The sequence below is a fragment of the Hemitrygon akajei genome, chromosome 31 (genome assembly GCF_048418815.1).
Source record: "Hemitrygon akajei chromosome 31, sHemAka1.3, whole genome shotgun sequence".
NCBI lineage: Eukaryota > Metazoa > Chordata > Chondrichthyes > Myliobatiformes > Dasyatidae > Hemitrygon > Hemitrygon akajei.
In genome coordinates this window covers 38,553,596-38,572,640 of record NC_133154.1, presented here as the reverse complement: position 1 = coordinate 38,572,640, position 19,045 = coordinate 38,553,596, and the positions used below count along the sequence as shown (strand labels likewise).

Here is a 19,045-nt window from a genome sequence, read left to right as displayed (position 1 = left end):
CTGTTTCCCCGATTGGATTGATGTAGACAGTTATTGTTGGTGTGACTCTTTTCCCTGATTGGATTGGTGTAGACAGTCATTGTTGTGGTGGCTGTTTTCCCTGATTGGATTGATGTAGACAGTCAGTGTTGGGGTGACTGTTTTTCATGATTGGATTGATGTAGACAGTTATTGTTGGGGTGACAGTTTTCCCTGATTGGACTGATGTAGACAGTCAGTGTTGGGGTGACTGTTCCCCTGATTGGATTGATGTAGACAGTCATCGTTGGGATAACTGTTTTCCCTGATTGGATTGATGTAGACTGTCATTGTTGCGGTGATTGTTTTCCCTGATTGGATTGATGAAGACAGTTAGTCTTGGGGTGACTGTTCTCCCTGATTGGATTGATGAAGACAGTCAGTGTTGCGGTGACTGTTTTCCATGATTGGATTGATGTGGACACTTATTTTTGCGGTGACAATTTTCCCTGATTGGATTGATGTAGACAGTCATTGTTGGGGTGACTGTTTTCACTGATTGGATTGATGTAGACAGGCATTGTTGGGGTGACTGTTTCCCTGATTGGATTGATGTAGACAGTCATTGTTGGGGTTACTGCTTTCCCTGATTGGTTTGGCGCAGACAGTCCTTGTTGGGGTGACTATTTTCCCTGACTGGATTATTGTACACAGTCAATGTTGTGGGTGACTATTCTCCCTGATTGGATTGATGAAGACAGTCAGTGTTGGGGTGACTGTTCCCCTGATTGGATTGATGTAGACAGTCAATGTTGTGGGTGACTGTTCTCCCTGATTGGATTGATGTAGACAGTCATTGTTGGGGTTACTGCTTTCCCTGATTGGATTGACGCAGACAGTCATTGTTGGGGTGACTGTTTTCCCTGACTGGATTATTGTAGACAGTCAATGTTGTGGGTGACTGTTCTCCCTGATTGGATTGATGTAGACAGTCAGTGTTGGGGTGACTGTTTTCGCAGATTGGATGGATGTAGACTGTCATTGTTGGGGTGACTGTTTTCACTGATTGGATTGATGTAGACAGGCATTGTTGGGGTGACTGTTTTCACTGATTGGATTGATGAAGAAAGCCAGTGTTGGAATGACTGTTTCCCTGATTGGATGGATGTAGACAGTCATTGTTGGGGTGACTGTTTTCACTGATTGGATTGATGTAGACAGGCATTGTTGGGGTGACTGTTTTCACTGATTGGATTGATGTAGACAGGCATTGTTGGGGTGACTGTTTCCCTGATTGGATTGATGTAGACAGTCATTGTTGGGGTTACTGCTTTCCCTGATTGGATTGACGCAGACAGACATTGTTGGGGTGACTGTTTTCCCTGACTGGATTATTGTAGACAGTCAATGTTGTGGGTGACTGTTCTCCCTGATTGGATTGATGAAGACAGTCAGTGTTGCGGTGACTGTTTTCCCTGATTGGATTGATGTAGACTGTCATTGTTGCGGTGATTGTTTTCCCTGATTGGATTGATGAAGACCGTCAGTGTATCGGTGACTGTTTTCGCAGATTGGATGGATGTAGACAGTCATTGTTGGGGTGACTGTTTTCACTGATTGGATTGATGTAGACAGGCATTGTTGGGGTGACTGTTTCCCTGATTGGATTGATGTAGACAGTCATTGTTGGGGTTACTGCTTTCCCTGATTGGATTGATGTAGACAGTCATTGTTGGGATAACTGTTTTCCCTGATTGTATTGCTGTAGACAGTCATTGTTGGGGTGTCTGTTTTCACTGATTGGATTGATGTAGACAGGCATTGTTGGGGTGACTGTTTCCCTGATTGGATTGATGTAGACAGTCATTGTTGGGGTTACTGCTTTCCCTGATTGGTTTGACGCAGACAGTCCTTGTTGGGGTGACTGTTTTCCCTGACTGGTTTATTGTAGACAGTCAATGTTGTGGGTGACTATTCTCCCTGATTGGATTGATGAAGACAGTCAGTGTTGGGGTGACTGTTCCCCTGATTGGATTGATGTAGACAGTCAATGTTGTGGGTGACTGTTCTCCCTGATTGGATTGATGTAGACAGTCATTGTTGGGGTTACTGCTTTCCCTGATTGGATTGACGCAGACAGTCATTGTTGGGGTGACTGTTTTCCCTGACTGGATTATTGTAGACAGTCAATGTTGTGGGTGACTGTTCTCCCTGATTGGATTGATGTAGACAGTCAGTGTTGGGGTGACTGTTTTCGCAGATTGGATGGATGTAGACTGTCATTGTTGGGGTGACTGTTTTCACTGATTGGATTGATGTAGACTGTCAGTGTTACAGTGTCTGTTTTCCCTGATTGGATTGATGAAGAAAGCCAGTGTTGGAATGACTGTTTCCCTGATTGGATGGATGTAGACAGTCATTGTTGGGGTGACTGTTTTCACTGATTGGATTGATGTAGACAGGCATTGTTGGGGTGACTGTTTTCACTGATTGGATTGATGTAGACAGGCATTGTTGGGGTGACTGTTTCCCTGATTGGATTGATGTAGACAGTCATTGTTGGGGTTACTGCTTTCCCTGATTGGATTGACGCAGACAGACATTGTTGGGGTGACTGTTTTCCCTGACTGGATTATTGTAGACAGTCAATGTTGTGGGTGACTGTTCTCCCTGATTGGATTGATGAAGACAGTCAGTCTTGCGGTGACTGTTTTCCCTGATTGGATTGATGTAGACTGTCATTGTTGCGGTGATTGTTTTCCCTGATTGGATTGATGAAGACAGTCAGTGTATCGGTGACTGTTTTCGCAGATTGGATGGATATAGACAGTCATTGTTGGGGTGACTGTTTTCACTGATTGGATTGATGTAGACAGGCATTGTTGGGGTGACTGTTTCCCTGATTGGATTGATGTAGACAGGCATTGTTGGGGTGACTGTTTTCACTGATTGGATTGATGTAGACAGGCATTGTTGGGGTGACTGTTTCCCTGATTGGATTGATGTAGACAGTCATTGTTGGGGTTACTGCTTTCCCTGATTGGATTGATGTAGACAGTCATTGTTGGGATAACTGTTTTCCCTGATTGGATTGATGTAGACAGTCATTGTTGGGGTTACTGCTTTCCCTGATTGGATTGACGCAGACAGTCATTGTTGGGGTGACTGTTTTCCCTGACTGGATTATTGTAGACAGTCAATGTTGTGGGTGACTGTTCTCCCTGATTGGATTGATGTAGACAGTCAGTGTTGGGATAACTGTTTTCCCTGATTGGATTGATGTAGACAATCATTGTTGGGGTTACTGCTTTCCCTGATTGGATTGATGTAGACAGTCATTGTTGGGGTTACTGCTTTCCCTGATTGGATTGACGCAGACAGTCATTGTTGGGGTGACTGTTTTCCCTGACTGGATTATTGTAGACAGTCAATGTTGTGGGTGACTGTTTTCACTGATTGGATTGATGTAGACAGGCATTGTTGGGGTGACTGTTTCCCTGATTGGATTGATGTAGACAGTCATTGTTGGTGTTACTGCTTTCCCTGATTGGATTGATGTAGACAGTCATTGTTGGGGTTACTGCTTTCCCTGATTGGATTGACGCAGACAGTCATTGTTGGGGTGACTGTTTTCCCTGACTGGATTATTGTAGATAGTCAATGTTGTGGGTGACTGTTCTCCCTGATTGGATTGATGTAGACAGTCAGTGTTGGGGTGACTGTTTTCGCAGATTGGATGGATGTAGACAGTCATTGTTGGGGTGACTGTTTTCACTGATTGGATTGATGTAGACAGTCAGTGTTGCTGTGTCTGTTTTCCCTGATTGGATTGATGAAGAAAGTCAGTGTTGGAATGACTGTTTTCCCTGATTGGATTGATGAAGAAAGTCAGTGTTGGAATGACTGTTTTCCCTGATTGTATTGCCGTAGACAGTCATTCTGGCAGTGGCTGTTTTCCTTGATTGGATTGATGAAGACACTCAGGGTTGGGGTGATTGTTTTTCCTTATTGGATTGATGTAGACAGTCATTGTTGGGGCGACTGTTTTTCCTGATTGGATTGATGTGGACAGTCATTGTTGGGGTGAACGTCTCCATCAATCCAGTCTTCCCATTGAGAAATCTTCCCATTTCAGCTAAACTCTTTCTTCATAAGCTGTCCCTTGATATACTGCTGCCAACAACTGCAAATAATAGCAACTCCATCTCAATATGCCTGTCCTCAAAATGCCAAACTTGTCATCATGGTCCCATTTTATCTTTGCTCTCTTTACCTACTTTACTCTTCCCTTCATTCTACTTGGAATAGGGAATTCTGTAATCATACAGAAGGAGCCTGTTGGCTCTGTGATGGGGTGTGCAGTTCAAACCCAATCCCACAGCCCAGCACGATTACGTCACCTTGTATCTTTCTCCAGTACAAGAATTGTAAAGCTGAGCTTTATTTGTCACATGTATATTGAAACACATAGTGAAGTGTGTCATTTTGCATCAAATCAAATCAGCAAGGTCTGAGCCCAAAGTGCTGTCACTCTTGCAGTGCCAATATATCTTAGTCACTCTAACCCATACTTCTTTGTAATGTAGGAGGAAACCGGTGCAACCAAGGGAAACCCAGACAATCATGGGGAGAACATACAAACTTCCTACAGACAGCAATGGGAATTGAACCCCAATCAGTGGTCGTTGATGCTGTAAAACAAGGCAATAACTACTATGCTACCACACTGCCCGAGAACAAAAACATCAGGGTGGCTGCAATTCCTTTTTATCAAAGATGTATTGGTCTTCTGCCTTAACCATATCTTCAATATCTTTGTAAGGAAAACTCTAAACACTTTCCTACAATCCCTCTGCAGTAACGTTCCACTTGGGAAAAATAATCTTTCACCAACACCAAAGGTAGATAGAGTGTGTGGAACCAGCAGCAGAAGAGCGGATATGAGTCTGATTTCAACATTGAAGAGAAGTTTAGATAAGTACATGGATGGAAGGGACATGGTCCAGGTGCAGGGCGATAGGACGAGGCAGAGTAGAAGTTTGGCATGGACTAGATGGGCTGTGCTGTGGTACTCTATGACACAATGACAGCACAGGTTGGTACAAACCCTTCAGACTATGCCAACCTTTTAACCTGCTCTAAGATCACTTTCCCCCAAATAGCACTCCATCTTTTTCATGCATGTGCATGTTTAAGAGTTTCTTAAATACCCCTGATGTATCTGGGGTACATCAGATACATCAGGTACATCAGGTGAGATCCCACCTCCCCTGGCAGGGCGTTCCATGCACCCACCACTCTGTGTAAAAACATACCTCTGACACCCCCCTACACTTTACTCCAATCACCTTAAAATGATCCCCCTCAGGCAGATACATTAGGAGCATTTAGAAGACTCTCAGGCACAAGTGTGAAAGAAAAATAGAGGGAAAGGATTGGATTGATCTTGCAGGAGGCACAGCATTGTGGGCCAACTGACCTGGGCAAAAGTCTTTAGCTATCCACTTGATCTATGCCTCTTATCACCTTGTACAGTACACGTCTTTCAAGGTACCTCTCATCCTCCTTCACTCCAAAGAGCAAAACCCCAGCTCACTCAGTCTTTCCTCATAAGACATTCTCCCTACCAGGCAGCATCCTGGTAAATCTCTCTAAAGCTGCCACATCCTTCCTATAAAGAGGTGACCAAAACTGAACACAATATTCCAAGTGTGGTCTAGCCAGGATTTTATAGAAATAAAGTATCTGAGCCAGTCAGTTATATAACGTGCAGATGGATTACTTACCTACTTTCTTTATTGTCACCAAACAATTGATACTAGAGTGTACAATCATCACAGCGATATTTGATTCTGCACTTTGCACTCCCTGAAGTACAAGTCGAAGTAAATATAATAAAAATTTAAATTATAAATCATAATTAGAAAATAGAAAAGGGAAAGTAAGGTAGTGCAAGTCAGGTCCAGATATTTGGAAGATAGGGCCCAGATCCGGGTCAGGATCTGTTCAGCAGTCTTATCACAGTTGGAAAGAAGCTGTTCCCAAATCTGGCCGTACGAATCTTCAAGCTCCTGAACCTTCTCCTGGAGGGAAGAGAGACAAAAAGTGTGTTGGCTGGGTGGGTCGTGTCCTTGATTATCCTGGCAGCACTGCTCCGACAGCGTGTGGTGTAAAGTGAGTCCAAGGATGGAAGATCAGTTTGTGTGATGTGCTGGGCTGTGTTCACGATCTTCTGCAGCTTCTTCCGGTCTTGGACAGGACAACTTCCATACCAACAAGATTCAACAAGAGAGGGAGTTGGAAGACCTGTCCTGAGTGCAATTACGAAGAAAGCACAGCAGCATCTCTATTTCGGAGTTCGCAAAGATTCAGCACAACATCTACAACTTTGACAAACCTCTGCAGATGGAATGCTCACTTCTCACTACAACCATCAGGATTTATTGAGTATGCCTATAAGAAAATGAATCTCAGGGATAATATATATACTTTGATAATAAATTTACTTTGAACTTTGAGCTTTAAATGTGTAGTGGAGAGAATATTGACTGGCTACATCACGGCCTGGTATGGAAACACTATTGCCCTTGAACGGAAAATTCTACAACAAGTAGTGGATACAGCCCTCCCCACCACTGAGCACATCTACACGAGACACTGTCACAGAAACATAGCATCCATCATCAGGGACCCCCTCACCACACGCTGCCATCGAGAAGGAGGTACAGGAACCTCAGGACTCACACCACCAGATTCAGGAACAGTTATTACCCCTCAACCATCCAAATAGATAACTTCACTCAGCTTCACATCCCCAATCATTGAGATGTTCCCACAACCAATGGACTCACTTTCAGGGACTCTTAATCTCATGTTGGCTATTTATTGCTTATTTGCTTTTATTATTATTACTTTTTTTGTATGTGTGCAGTCTGTTGTCGTTTGCACACTGGTTGAATGTCCAGGTGGGTGGGGGGGGGGGGGTGTCTTTCACTAATTCTATTATGGATTTGTTGAGCATGCCCACAAGAAAATGAATCTCAGGGCTGTACATAGTGACATACCCTATATTGTTTGATGATAAACTTACTTTGAACTTTGTGTAATATCTGATAACCAAAGTAGAGTATGTAATGTTTCCCCAGTCTCCCAGCCTCTCCCAAAAACAACATCTCATTTCCGAGCAACAAGCTATTTACTGGAAGAACTCAGCAGGCCAGGAACGTCTGTAGAAGGAAAGGAACTGTCAACACTTCGGGTTTCTGCTGGCTGCTGCCATCGGGCAGGAGGTCCAACACCACCCAGTTCAGGTGCCGCCCTCAACCATCAGGTTGCTGAACCAGAGGGAATAACTTCACTCAGCGCAACACTGAACTGATTCCACAGCCTAAGGACCCACTTTAAGGACATTTGCGCAGTTTACATTCTTTCGCACATTGGTTGTTTGACCGTCTTTGTAGTTTTTCATTGTTTCTATTGAGTTGCTCTACTGCGAATGCCTACAAGGAAACGAGTGGCATATACGGACTTTGATAATAAATTGACTTTGAACTAGAGGTCGAAACCCTCTCCCAGTCCCAGTTTCCTGTTTGATCCCACCCCTGATCCTGATACTGGGCTTCACTTGAGACGTCAATAGTTTCCACAGCATTTTGTGCGAAAGTTGGCCAGGAGGTAGACTGTCCTCAACTCTGATTGGATGGTACTAATATCCATCAAATATCGCATTTTGTCCCGCCTTTCTCGGACGCTGTGCAGCGCGCAGGCGTGGCCGTTCCAGTGGGCTGTGCTTTGGAGATAGAGTTGTGTAGAAAGTTTTAGAGTTACATCGGGATTCAAAGGCGGTGGATTGTTTCCTGCGCAACAGAAACAGGTATTTAATATCTTACAACCTTATAAGCCGTTGCGTTTTGAAGGCGACTGCACACCTTGAGAGTGAGTTTGGGTATTTGCCGTTGTTTTTCCAGTGGAAAGTTTATTCTGTGATCTGGTTCTTACAGCTTCTTGTGATTTAGTTTTGTGGAAACAGACTCAAACAGCCCACCGTTTCCAATAACACGATTCTTGAACTTCGAGTTGCAGCCTAGGTATGTTCCTCAAAAACGCTGCCTATATTCAAAGGGTAGAAGGTCGTGTGGTGTATGTGACGGTGGGATTTTCAAAATCCCTGCCCTTCGCCGTTGTGATCAAATTGTGTCAATAAGAAAATCATTCCCAGTCCCAGATAAATACCAGCAAAATAGATAAACGCGACTTGTTCAAACATCTCAGACGTCTCGCTGTAGATATGATCCAATTTTTATTAAGACTACAGTCAAAACACTTGTTTGATTCAGGGGTGTGGGTGCCGAGATAAGTAAGGACAGATACTATGAATAGCATTGATCTTTTTCCTTTTCTTAAGCAATAGTTTTTGAGAAAGAAAGGAAGAAATAAAAGTTTCCCTCCTGGGAGAATAAATGAAGGTTCGGGAAGACGTGAATCCCAATTGTCTTTATAAAATGGTTTTCCATATCCCGACCGCACCATCCCCATTGTTGGAGTAACTTTTTTGTTCAATTTTGTTTTGTTGTTGGGTGGTGTAGAGGTAGATTCTCCCCACAGCATCTGTTATCATTGGGAAGGGGGCAATCTGCTTTGCTTTATATTAGAAGGCATACTAATTGGTACCCATGGTATTTGGATCTGAAATGCGTCCTATCCTGATTCGGAACCATTGGAAAATCCCTGTGGCTGGATTTAGTTAAGATTGTCTCGGCCTGGAGTAATGTATGATAGGGATATTTGTATTTAATTTCCTGGTGGACCGTTTGAGGGGCATTCCCCTTTGGGCCTATAATCAAATTCAGTGACTGTAGAACCGTTAACCGGGAAAGCGGTAATCTGCAGTTAATTTGATGTGAAAGGCTCTGCCCAGTACTTAATTGCATACAAATGTCACTTATACAGTGCAGCCTTGTTAGATGGCATTTTAGGCCCAGACTCGGAATAGCACTTAGGAATCTGACTGTAGGGTTAATAGAAAAGCGCACATCAAACTGGGAGTTTTATGCGCTCGGGACTTGTGTAGTGCTGTAAATACTGGATCAGTAGCCTGCTCTGGAAATTAGCTCAAATCTGCAGCATGTTTACAAAGTGCTTTCTTCCCCCTGTGTGCAGCCGAAGGGCTCTTTTATTAAATATTTTTGTCCAGTTTGTCTGAGGCAGCCAGCCGTGCTTTGCCGGCTCTGATCAGGGACATGGGCTCTCGTGTGTCTGCTCAGTCCCGCCCCCTGGTGGAATCACCGTGATCCGCCCGGCGCTCTTCACAACATAAGTTACAGTAATTGTTGACGAAGGTTAAACGATGCTAAAAGGCATTTCCAGCGATTTTTCTTTGATTTTGTATCATCTCAGTGAAGGGTTTTAAAACGACTTCCCATTCCTGTAGAATGATGGAGGAGCTCAGCAGGCCAGGCAATGAACAGTGGCCGTTTTTGGTTAATCAGAACTCAGCTCAAAAACGTCGACTGTTTATTCCTTTCCATAGAAAATATGCTGTCTAACCTGCTCAGTTCTTCCAGAATTTTGTGTTTCCCATTCCCATTCTGCCTTGTTGGTCCAAAGCCACCTCTTCTGCCTCAATGAGAGTACACTCAGGTTGGAGGTCTAGGTAGAACATCGATTTCTCTAACTTCCCTCCTACCCCTTTCTCTCTTTATTTTCATTCCCCATTCTGCTTCCTATCTCCTCACTTGCCTGTTACCTCCCCCTTGCTCTCTGATTAGAGGACTGTCGGCTCCCACTGCCAACTTACACTCAGTAGCCACCTCCTCATTACGTACATTTGTACACCTGCTCGTTAAAGCAAATATCTAATCAGCTAATGAATGCTGATTAGATATTTGCCAGCAATTCGATGCATAAAAACATGGTCGAGGTTTAGTTGTTCAGACCAAACATCAGAATGGGTGACTTTGACTGTGGAATGATTATTGGTGCCAGACGGGGTGATTTGAATATCTCAGAAACTGCTGACCTCCTGGGATTTTCACACACAACAGTCTCTGGAGTTTACAGAGAATGGTGGAAAAATAAAAATCATCTAGTGAGCATCAGTTCTGAGGTCTTGTTAATGAGAGAGGTCAGAGGTGAATGGCCAGAATGGTGCAAGCTGACAGGAAGGGAACAGTAACTCAAGTAAATGTGCTAAAACAGTGGTGTTGGAGAGAAGAACATCTTCAAATGCCCAACAAGTCAAACTGCAAAGTGGATGGGCTACAGCAGCAGAAGACCATAAACATACACTCAGTGGCCAATTTATTAGCTATAGAAGGTACCTAATTAGCTGTGTGGCGTGTGGCCAACTGGTTAAGGTGTTGGACTAGCGATCGGAAGGTCGTGAGTTTGTGCCCCAGCCGAGGCAGCGTGGTGTGTCCTTGAGCAAGGCACTTAACCACACACTGCTCCAGTCCACCCAACTGAAAATAGGTACCGGCAAAATGCTGGGTGGGGGTTAACCTCGCGATAGACTGGCATCTTATCCGGGGGTGGGGGGGAACTCCCATACTCTCAGTTGCTTCATGCCACAGAAACTGGCATAAGGCTCGAGACAGACTTTTAATTAGCTGTAGAAGGTATATTCAAAGACTGAGCCTCCACAGCTCCCTGGGGAAGTGAATTCACCACCCTCTAGCTAAAGAAATTCCTCCTTGTGTCTGTTCTAAAAGGATGTCCTTCTATTCTGAGGCTGTCCCTTCTGTGGGCAAAATAATACGGAATTAATGTCTGTTTGGTAAATGGGCAGTTGATGGACAGAGTGGATTCTGTGGGCCAAACAGCCTGCTTTTGTTAGTCATAGAGAAGTAGAGCACAGTAGCAGGCCCTTCAGCCCATCTAATCCTTGCTGAAACAACTTGAATTGCCTCCTCCCATCAACCTGCACTGGGAACATAGCCCTCCATGCACCTACCATCCATATACCTGTCCAAACTGCTGTTAGATGTTGAAATCGAGCTTGTGTGCAACCACATGTGCCAGCAGCTCATTCCACACTCTCATGACTCTCTGAGTGAAGAAGTTTCCTCTCACGTTCTCCTTAAACTTCTCGTCTTTCACCCTTAATGCATGACCTCTGTGGAAAAAGCCTGCTAGCTTTTACCCTATCTATACTCCTCAAATGTTTCTATACCTCTATCAAATCTCCTCATACTTTTTTACATTCCACGGAATAAAGTCCTAACGTATTCAATCTTTCTTATCACTCAGGACCTCCAGACCTGGGAACATCCTTGTAAATTTTCTCTGCACTCTTTCAACCTCTTCTGTAGGTAGGTGACCAAAACTGCACATAATACTTCAAATTAGGCCCCCAGAACTTCTTGAACAATTTAAAAATAACGTCCCATTTTCTGTACTCAATACATTGATTTTTGAAGGCTAATGTGTTGAAAGCTTTCTTTATGATCCTATCCACCTGTGACACCACTTTCAATAAATTATGGACGTGTATTGCTGGAACCCTTTATTCTACTGCACTCTTCAGTGCCCTACGTAAGACCTACCTTGGTCGATCCTACCAAAGTGCAACACCTCTCTCATGTCTCCATTAAATTCCATCTGCTTTTTTTTCCAGCCCATTTTTCCATCTGACGCAGATACCTTTGCAAGCCATGACAGCCTTCCTCTCTGTCCACTACATCCCCAATTTTGGTGTCATCTGCAAATTTGCTAATCCAGTTAACCACATTATCATCCAGATCATTGACGTAGAGGACAAACAACAAAAGACCCAGCACCGATCCCTGCGGCACAGGCCTCCAGTCAGAGAGGCAACGCTCTACTCTCTGGCTTCTCCCACAAATCCAATTTCCTACCTCATCCTGAATGCCGAGGCACATGAACCTTCTTGACCAGCCTCCCATGCAGGACCTTGTCAAATGTAGACAAGTTCTATTTATCTATGGCCTCTGATGCACACAGTCCACTTTACCTTCCTGTTTAGCAAACTTCCGTCAGCGTTTCTAAGAAAATGTTTACAATCGAGAGGTTAGATGCTGATTAGGTGATGCATGAGCTGGAGATTCAGGAATGTCAAGCTCCTGAAAATCAGACAAGGAGAAAGGAAGTACTTGCATAGGGATTTAAAACTTCATGATGCACAGTTTCCTTGAAAGATCCATAATTCCTTGAATGTGGCATCCCAGGTAGATAGGGTCTATAAGAGAGCTTTCCATAAATCAGAGAATTGAGCACTGGAGTTGGGGTGCTGTGTGGAAGTTGTATAAGATGTTGATAAAGCCAGGTTTTAATTATTATGTGCCGTTCTGGTCAACTACCTACAGCTGGTCCAGATGCCTTGATTCGCTGCAGCTTAATGTAAATGACCTGGATGATTGAGAATCTTCATAAACATATCTGCAGGAAAGATATCAATAAGATTGAAAGAGTACGGAGAAAGTTTACAACAATGTTGCCAGGACTCGAGGGCCTGAGTGGTAGGGAAGGGTCATAGAGCTTATTTCCTGGAGCAAAGGGGAATGAGGGGAGGTTGATAGAGGTACACAACCTCGAGGGTAAATGTAAGCAGGCTTTTTTCCACTGAGGTTGTGTGAAACTAGAATCGTAGGTCATAAGTAAGTGGTGAAATGCTTGAGAAATTTGAGGGGAAACTTCATCACTCAGAGGGTGGTGTGAGTGTGGAATGAGTTGCTAGTAGATGCAGGTTCAATCGCAACATTGGACAGAAGTTTGCTTAGGATGGGAGGGGTATGGATGGCTGTGGGTCGATGAGTCTAAGCAGACTAATAGTTTAGCATGGGCTAAATGGGCCAAATGGCCTGTTTCTGTGCTGTAACCTTCTATGACTACGTTCTTCCATTATGGATACTCAGTTGAATTTCCGGGCATTAAAGGAATTAAGATACACGTGGCAAACCGGTCGACTGGACGTGATGTTGAATGGTGGAGCAGAGACGAAGTTACTTGTTCCCAGGTGTATGATCTACACTGATAACGATTGCCTGTCACAGAGACTGGCAGCTGGAAAGAGTGCAGAGAAATCTTATTACACACACAAAATGCTGGAGGAACTCAGCAGGCCAGGAAGCATCTATGACAAAAGTAAATAGTCAACATTTTGGGCTGGGAAATCCTGCTGTTTGAGGTAGACGGAGTGAAGGTGTTTGACGAATTGGTCTCCCATTCTACGCCATGTCTCACCAATATACAGGAGGCCACACTGGATATGGTGATAAGAATGGGATTTCCCTGTAGTCACCCGTTTCAATTCCACTTACCATTCCGACATGTCAGTCCACGTCCTACCATGTCACACTTGTGTTGGAGGAGCATCACCTCGTACTCCGTCCAAGTAGCCTCCAACCTGATGACATGAACATCGATTTCATAACTTCTGGTAATTGCCTCCCTTCTCCTTCACCATTCCCCATACCTACTTCCCTTTCTCACCTTACCTCCTTTCCTGCCTATCAGCTCCTCCCCCTTCCCTTTCTTCCCTGGTCTTCTACCCTCTCCTATCAGACTTTCACCAATCAGCTTCCTTGCTCTTTACATTACCCCCACCCCAGTTTCACCTATCACCTTGTATTCCTCTCTCCCCTCCTTCCACCTAACTCTGACTTCTCATTTTTTTTCTCTCCAGTCTGTTGAAGGGTCTCAGCCCAAAATATCAACTGCACTCTTTTCCATTGATGCTGCCTGGCCTGCTGAGTTCCTCCAGCATTTTGTGTGTTGCCCACCCCCCCTGTTTCTCCTATCACCTACAACCTTTGCTTTTTCCTCTCCTCCCCCCACCTTACTCTGACTTCGCCTTTCTTTGTGCTCCAGAAGAAGGCCTCAGCCTGAAATGACGACTGTTTACTTTTTTTTCCCATAGATGCTGTCTGGTCTGCCAAGATCCTCCAGGATCTTGTGTGTTGCTTTGGATTTCTAGCATCTGCAGACTTTCTTGTGTTTGTGAAAATTGATGAGGATGTGGCCAGGACTATATGGCTTGAGTTAGAGGGAGAGGTTGTCTAGGTCAGGTTCTTATTCTTTGGATCGTAGGAGACTCAGGGCAGCCTTAGATGTGTTTAAAGTGATGAGAGGCAGAGATAAGGTGGAGGGAAGGTAAGCCCAAAGCTAAAGGGTGTAGGTTCAGCCAAGAGGGGAACTTTTCCATACAGTATGAGTACATGAGTATGTGTCCAGAGGAAGTGGTTGTTTGAGGCAGATACAGTAGCAGCATTTCAGAAGCATTTGGGTAGGTTCATGAAGGGGTGGGGCTTGGAGGGATATGGGCCAAACACAGGGAACTTGGATCAGCTGGGTGGGCACCTTGGTTGGAATGGTCTGGTCAGGCCAAAAGACCACTCTCCATGCTGAATTGCTCTGTAAGCCTGTGGCAGCCCCTCTGATTCGAGGCAATGCACTTGTACCTCATCCAAGAAATACGTTTCTCACCTCCTCAGGCCAGTAGGAACTTGGACACCTCTTGTGCCTCTGACAAGCCTTGCGACCCTCTTTAGTGCTCTTAAACTTTCATCCCATCTCCCTCCCCCAGTGCACCCCCTTTCAGGGCCTGCCACTGATGTAGCCCACCTACTGATCCCTACAGGTCGTGGTGGACCCTCAGTCCAGGGACCAGATGTGTAGGTGCAAGGGACGCCCAGTGTACTCCTGCTCTGAGAGTTGTCTCCATGGAAGCTAACTTTGGGGAATTTGGGAAGCAGTGCCAGGTATTTCCTATCACGCCGAGCTGCCATTTGACCCTCCTTACTTGCGCCAACCATCTGCTTCCTTTCAGTACTTTGTGGGTTTAGACAGGGAGCAATACAGCACGAGAACAAGTGCAACGTCTGTACTCAGAATGATGCCAAATTAAACTAATCCTGTCTGTCAGCGTATAATCCCTATCCCTCCATTTCCTGCTTTTCCTGGCTGTCTCCACTCTCGTATCTGCATCCACCACCATTCTAGGCAGGTCGTCCCGGTCTAGACACCTCACACCCTCCCTGTCTGTATTTAAATAAAATAATTTGCCCCACATATCCTTACAAGTTTTCCCCCTCTTATTTTAATGCATGCTCTCAAGTATTTGATACCCCTCCCCGTGAAAAAGATTCTATCTGTCTATCTGACTTAGAAGCAGAATGAGGCTATTTAGCCCATCGAGTCTGCTCCGCCATTCCAGCATGGCTGATTTATTATCCCACTCAACCCCATTCTCCTGCCTTATCACTGTAATCTTTGATGCCTTTAAGAACCTATCAATCTACGCTTTAAATATACCCAATGATTTGTTCTCCACAGCCGCCTATGGCAATGAATTCCACAGATTGGCTAAAGAAATTCCTCCTCATCTCTGTTCTAAAGGAGCATACTTGTATCCTGAGACTGTGGCCTCTGGTCCTAAACTCCCCCACTATAGAATCCTCTCCACATCCACTCTATCTAGGCTTCTCCATATTCAATAGGTTTCAATGAGATTTCTCCTCATTCTTCTAAACTCCAGTGAGTACTGGCTCAGAGGCATCAAATGTTCCTCATTTATCCTTTCATTCAAATTATTCAAACAATTTGAATAATTATTCAAACAATTCAAATTATCCGTTCATTCCCAGGATAATTCTCGTGAACCTCCTCTAGACCCGATCTATGTCTCTCATAATTTTATACATGATTATCAGTTTTCATTTCTAATTGTCTGTTAGAAGTTTTCTCTGAATCTCTTGCTGGCTTTTTCAGCAGCACACCACCTTAAACCTCTCACCTCCTTTACCCTTTAGTTTTTATTGTTAATTGATTTTGACTGTGTACTCCAGTTATCAACTCTCCACCATTAAAGTACTTTCTGCATATTTGTTATCAAACTTTATTCACTTTTCTCAAATCTCTTCTGAACCCTCTTGAATCCAAGGAAAATTTTTCTAAGTGTTCTGTCACTCCACATAACTGAACGTCCTGAGCCCTGTTCTGATGAAACTCCTCCACAGTCCCATGGTAAGTTAAAAGTCAGCACAATACCATGGACAAAGGGCCTATGCTGTGCTCCAGTGTTCCATGTTCTAAATTGGTTGTTGGGTGCTGTGCAATGAACCAAAATTGATTAGAGAGCTCAAGGTAAAAGAACCCTAGGGGTAAGTGATCATAATATGATAGAATTCACCCTGAAATCTGAGAAGCTAAAGTCAGATGTATCAGTATTACAGTGGAGTAGAGGGAATTACAGAGGCATGAGAGAGGAGTTGGCCAGAATTGATTGGAAAAGAACACTGGCAGGGATGATGGCAGAGCAGCAATGGCTGGAATTTCTGGAAGCAATTTGAGAGACACAGGATATATACATCCCAAAAAGGAAGAAGCATTCTAAAGGTGTCCCCCTTGTCCTCCCCTATCATCCCACCAGCCTCCGGATCCAGCATATTATCCTCCACAACTTCCGCCACCTTCAACAGGACCCCACCACTAAGGACATCTTTCCCTCTCTACCCCTCTCTCCTTTTCACAGGGATCATTCCCTCCGTGACTGCCTGGTCCACACGTCCCTCCCCACAGATCTCCCACCTGGCACTTATCCCTGCAAGTGTAAGTGCTACACCTGTCCCTACACCTCATCTCTTACCACCATTCAGGGCCCCAAACAGTCCTTCCAGGTGAGGCAACACTTCACTTGTGAGTCTGTTGGGGTAATCTATTGCATCCGGTGCTCCCGGTGTGACCTCCTCCACATCAGCGAGACCCGATGCAGATTGGGGGACCACTTCGTCGAGCACCTGTTGTCTGTTGTCTGCCACTCACTTCAACTCTCCTTCACATTCCCATTTGGATATGTCCATACATGGCCTCCTCTACTGCCATGATGAGGCCAAACTTCGGTTGGAGGAACAACACCTCATATACCGTCTGGGTAGTCTCCAGCCTTTTGGCCTGACCAGACCATTCCAACCAAGGTGCCCACCCAGCTGATCCAAGTTCTCTGTGTTTGGCCCATATCCCTCCAAGCCCCACCCCTTCATGAACCTACCCAAATGCTTCTGAAATGCTGCTACTGTATCTGCCTCAAACAACCACTTCCTCTGGACACATACTCATGTACTCATACTGTATGGAAAAGTTCCCCTCTTGGCTGAACCTACACCCTTTAGCTTTGGGCTTACCTTCCCTCCACCTTATCTCTGCCTCTCATCACTTTAAACACATCTAAGGCTGCCCTGAGTCTCCTACGATCCAAAGAATAAGAACCTGACCTAGACAACCTCTCCCTCTAACTCAAGCCATATAGTCCTGGCCACATCCTCATCAATTTTCACAAACACAACAAAGCCGGTATGGCCGGTATACCATGAATACCATAGTAATGGTGTTCCACAGAGGTCAGTGTTGGGACTGATTTTTTTTACATTATATGTCAATGATTTGGATGATGGAATTAATGGCTTTGTTGCGAAGTTTGCAGACGATATGAAGACAGGTGGAAGGGCAGGTAGTTTTGAGAAGTAGAGAGGCTACAGAGGGATTTAGACAGATAAGGAGACTAGGGAAAGGAATGGCAAGTGGAATACAGTGTTGGGAAGTGTGTAGTCATGCACTTTGGTAGAAGAAATGACAGGATTGAGTATTTTCTAAATGGAGAGAAAATGCAAAAGACAGAGGCACAAAAGAATTTGGAAGTATTTGTGCAGGATTCCCGAAAGGTTAATTTGCAGGTTGAGTCTGTGGTGAGGAAGGTGAATGCAACATTACCTCATTTGGAGTACCGTGAGTATTTTTGGAGATGGATTGAAACCGGAGAGGTTCACAACAATGGTTCCAGGATTGAATGGCTCATCGTATGAAGAGTATTTGATGTCTCTGTGCTCTGCGACTGTACTCACTGGAATTCAGAAGAATGAGGGCTGCCTCATTGAAACCTATCGAATGGTGAAAGGCCTTGATAGAGTGGATATGAAGAGGATGTTTCCTATGATGGGAGAGCCTAAGACCAGAGGACACAGCCTCATAGCAGAGGGTCGTCCTTTTAGAACGGAGATGAGGATGTATTTCTTTAGCTAGAGAGTGGTGAATCTGGGGAATTCTTTGCCACAAGAAGCTATGGAGGCCAAGTCTGTATGTATATTTAAGGCAGGGGTTAATAGATTCTTGATTGTTCAGGGCTTGAAGGGATATTGGGGGGGGGAAGCAGGAGATTGGGACTTAGAGAAAAATTGGATCAGCCATGATGAAATGGCAGAGCAGACTCAATGGGCCAAATGGCCTAAATCTGCTCCTATATCTTAATGTATATGTACCAATGTGCGGTGAATAAGTTTTTTCATACTGCCAATACAGATGAATACATTTCCACAGTCCATTGAGGTAGTACAATGGAAAAGCAATGACTGAGTACAGAATAAAGTGTTATGGACAGGGCAGTGGAGGTTTACAATAAAGTGCAAGGTTCATAACGAGGGAAATAGAGGTCAAGAGTCCATCTTTCCGTACAAGGGAGCCATTTAATAGACTGATAATAGCAGGATAGAGTCTGTCTTCGAGCCTGGTGGGATGTGCTTTCAGGTTTTTGTATCCTCTGGCCGATGGGAGAGGGAGAAGAGAGAATGTCTGATGCAGGTGGGCTCTTGATGATGTTGGCTGCTTTAGGCTGAAGTATAGACAGATTCCATGGAAGGGAGGCTGACAGGGGCACAGCTGAGCACGGCCTTTGCAAGTTTGTTATGGTCATATTCAGGGCAGTTGCCTTTACCATGTCATCTTGCATCCAGATAGCAAACAAGGGAGAATCTGCAGATGCTGGAAATCTGAGCAACACAAAGTGCTGAGTTCCTCCAGCATGTATCCAGACAGACCGTCCCCACCGGTCAATGTTCAGCACCCCCCACCCCTACAGACAGACTGTCCCCACCGGTCAATGTTCAGCACCCCCCCACCCCTACAGACAGACTGCTTTGGAGAGTCCCCACCAGTCAGTGTTCAGCACCCCCCACCCCTACAGACAGACTGCTTTGGAGTGTCCCCACCGGTCAATATTCAGCAGCCCCCACTCTTACAGACAGACTGCTTTGGAGTGTCCCCACCGGTCAGTGATCAGCACCCCCCACCCCTACAGACA

At 44.8% G+C, this 19,045-nt stretch overlaps 1 protein-coding gene across 4 annotated transcripts in view; it reads left to right on the top strand.

Annotated features, from left to right (window-relative positions):
- The first annotated feature begins 7,722 nt into the window (after window positions 1-7,722).
- The window catches only part of LOC140719239 (cdc42 effector protein 4-like), a 56,332-nt gene continuing 45,009 nt past the window's right edge, over window positions 7,723-19,045 (top strand). For 3 of the 4 annotated variants that reach the window (XM_073033702.1, XM_073033703.1, XM_073033701.1), the window contains exon 1: window positions 7,723-7,831. The gene's annotated coding sequence lies outside the window, so the exon portion shown is untranslated. The remainder of the gene's footprint in view (window positions 7,832-19,045) is intronic. The other variant, XM_073033704.1, reaches the window with a different exon arrangement.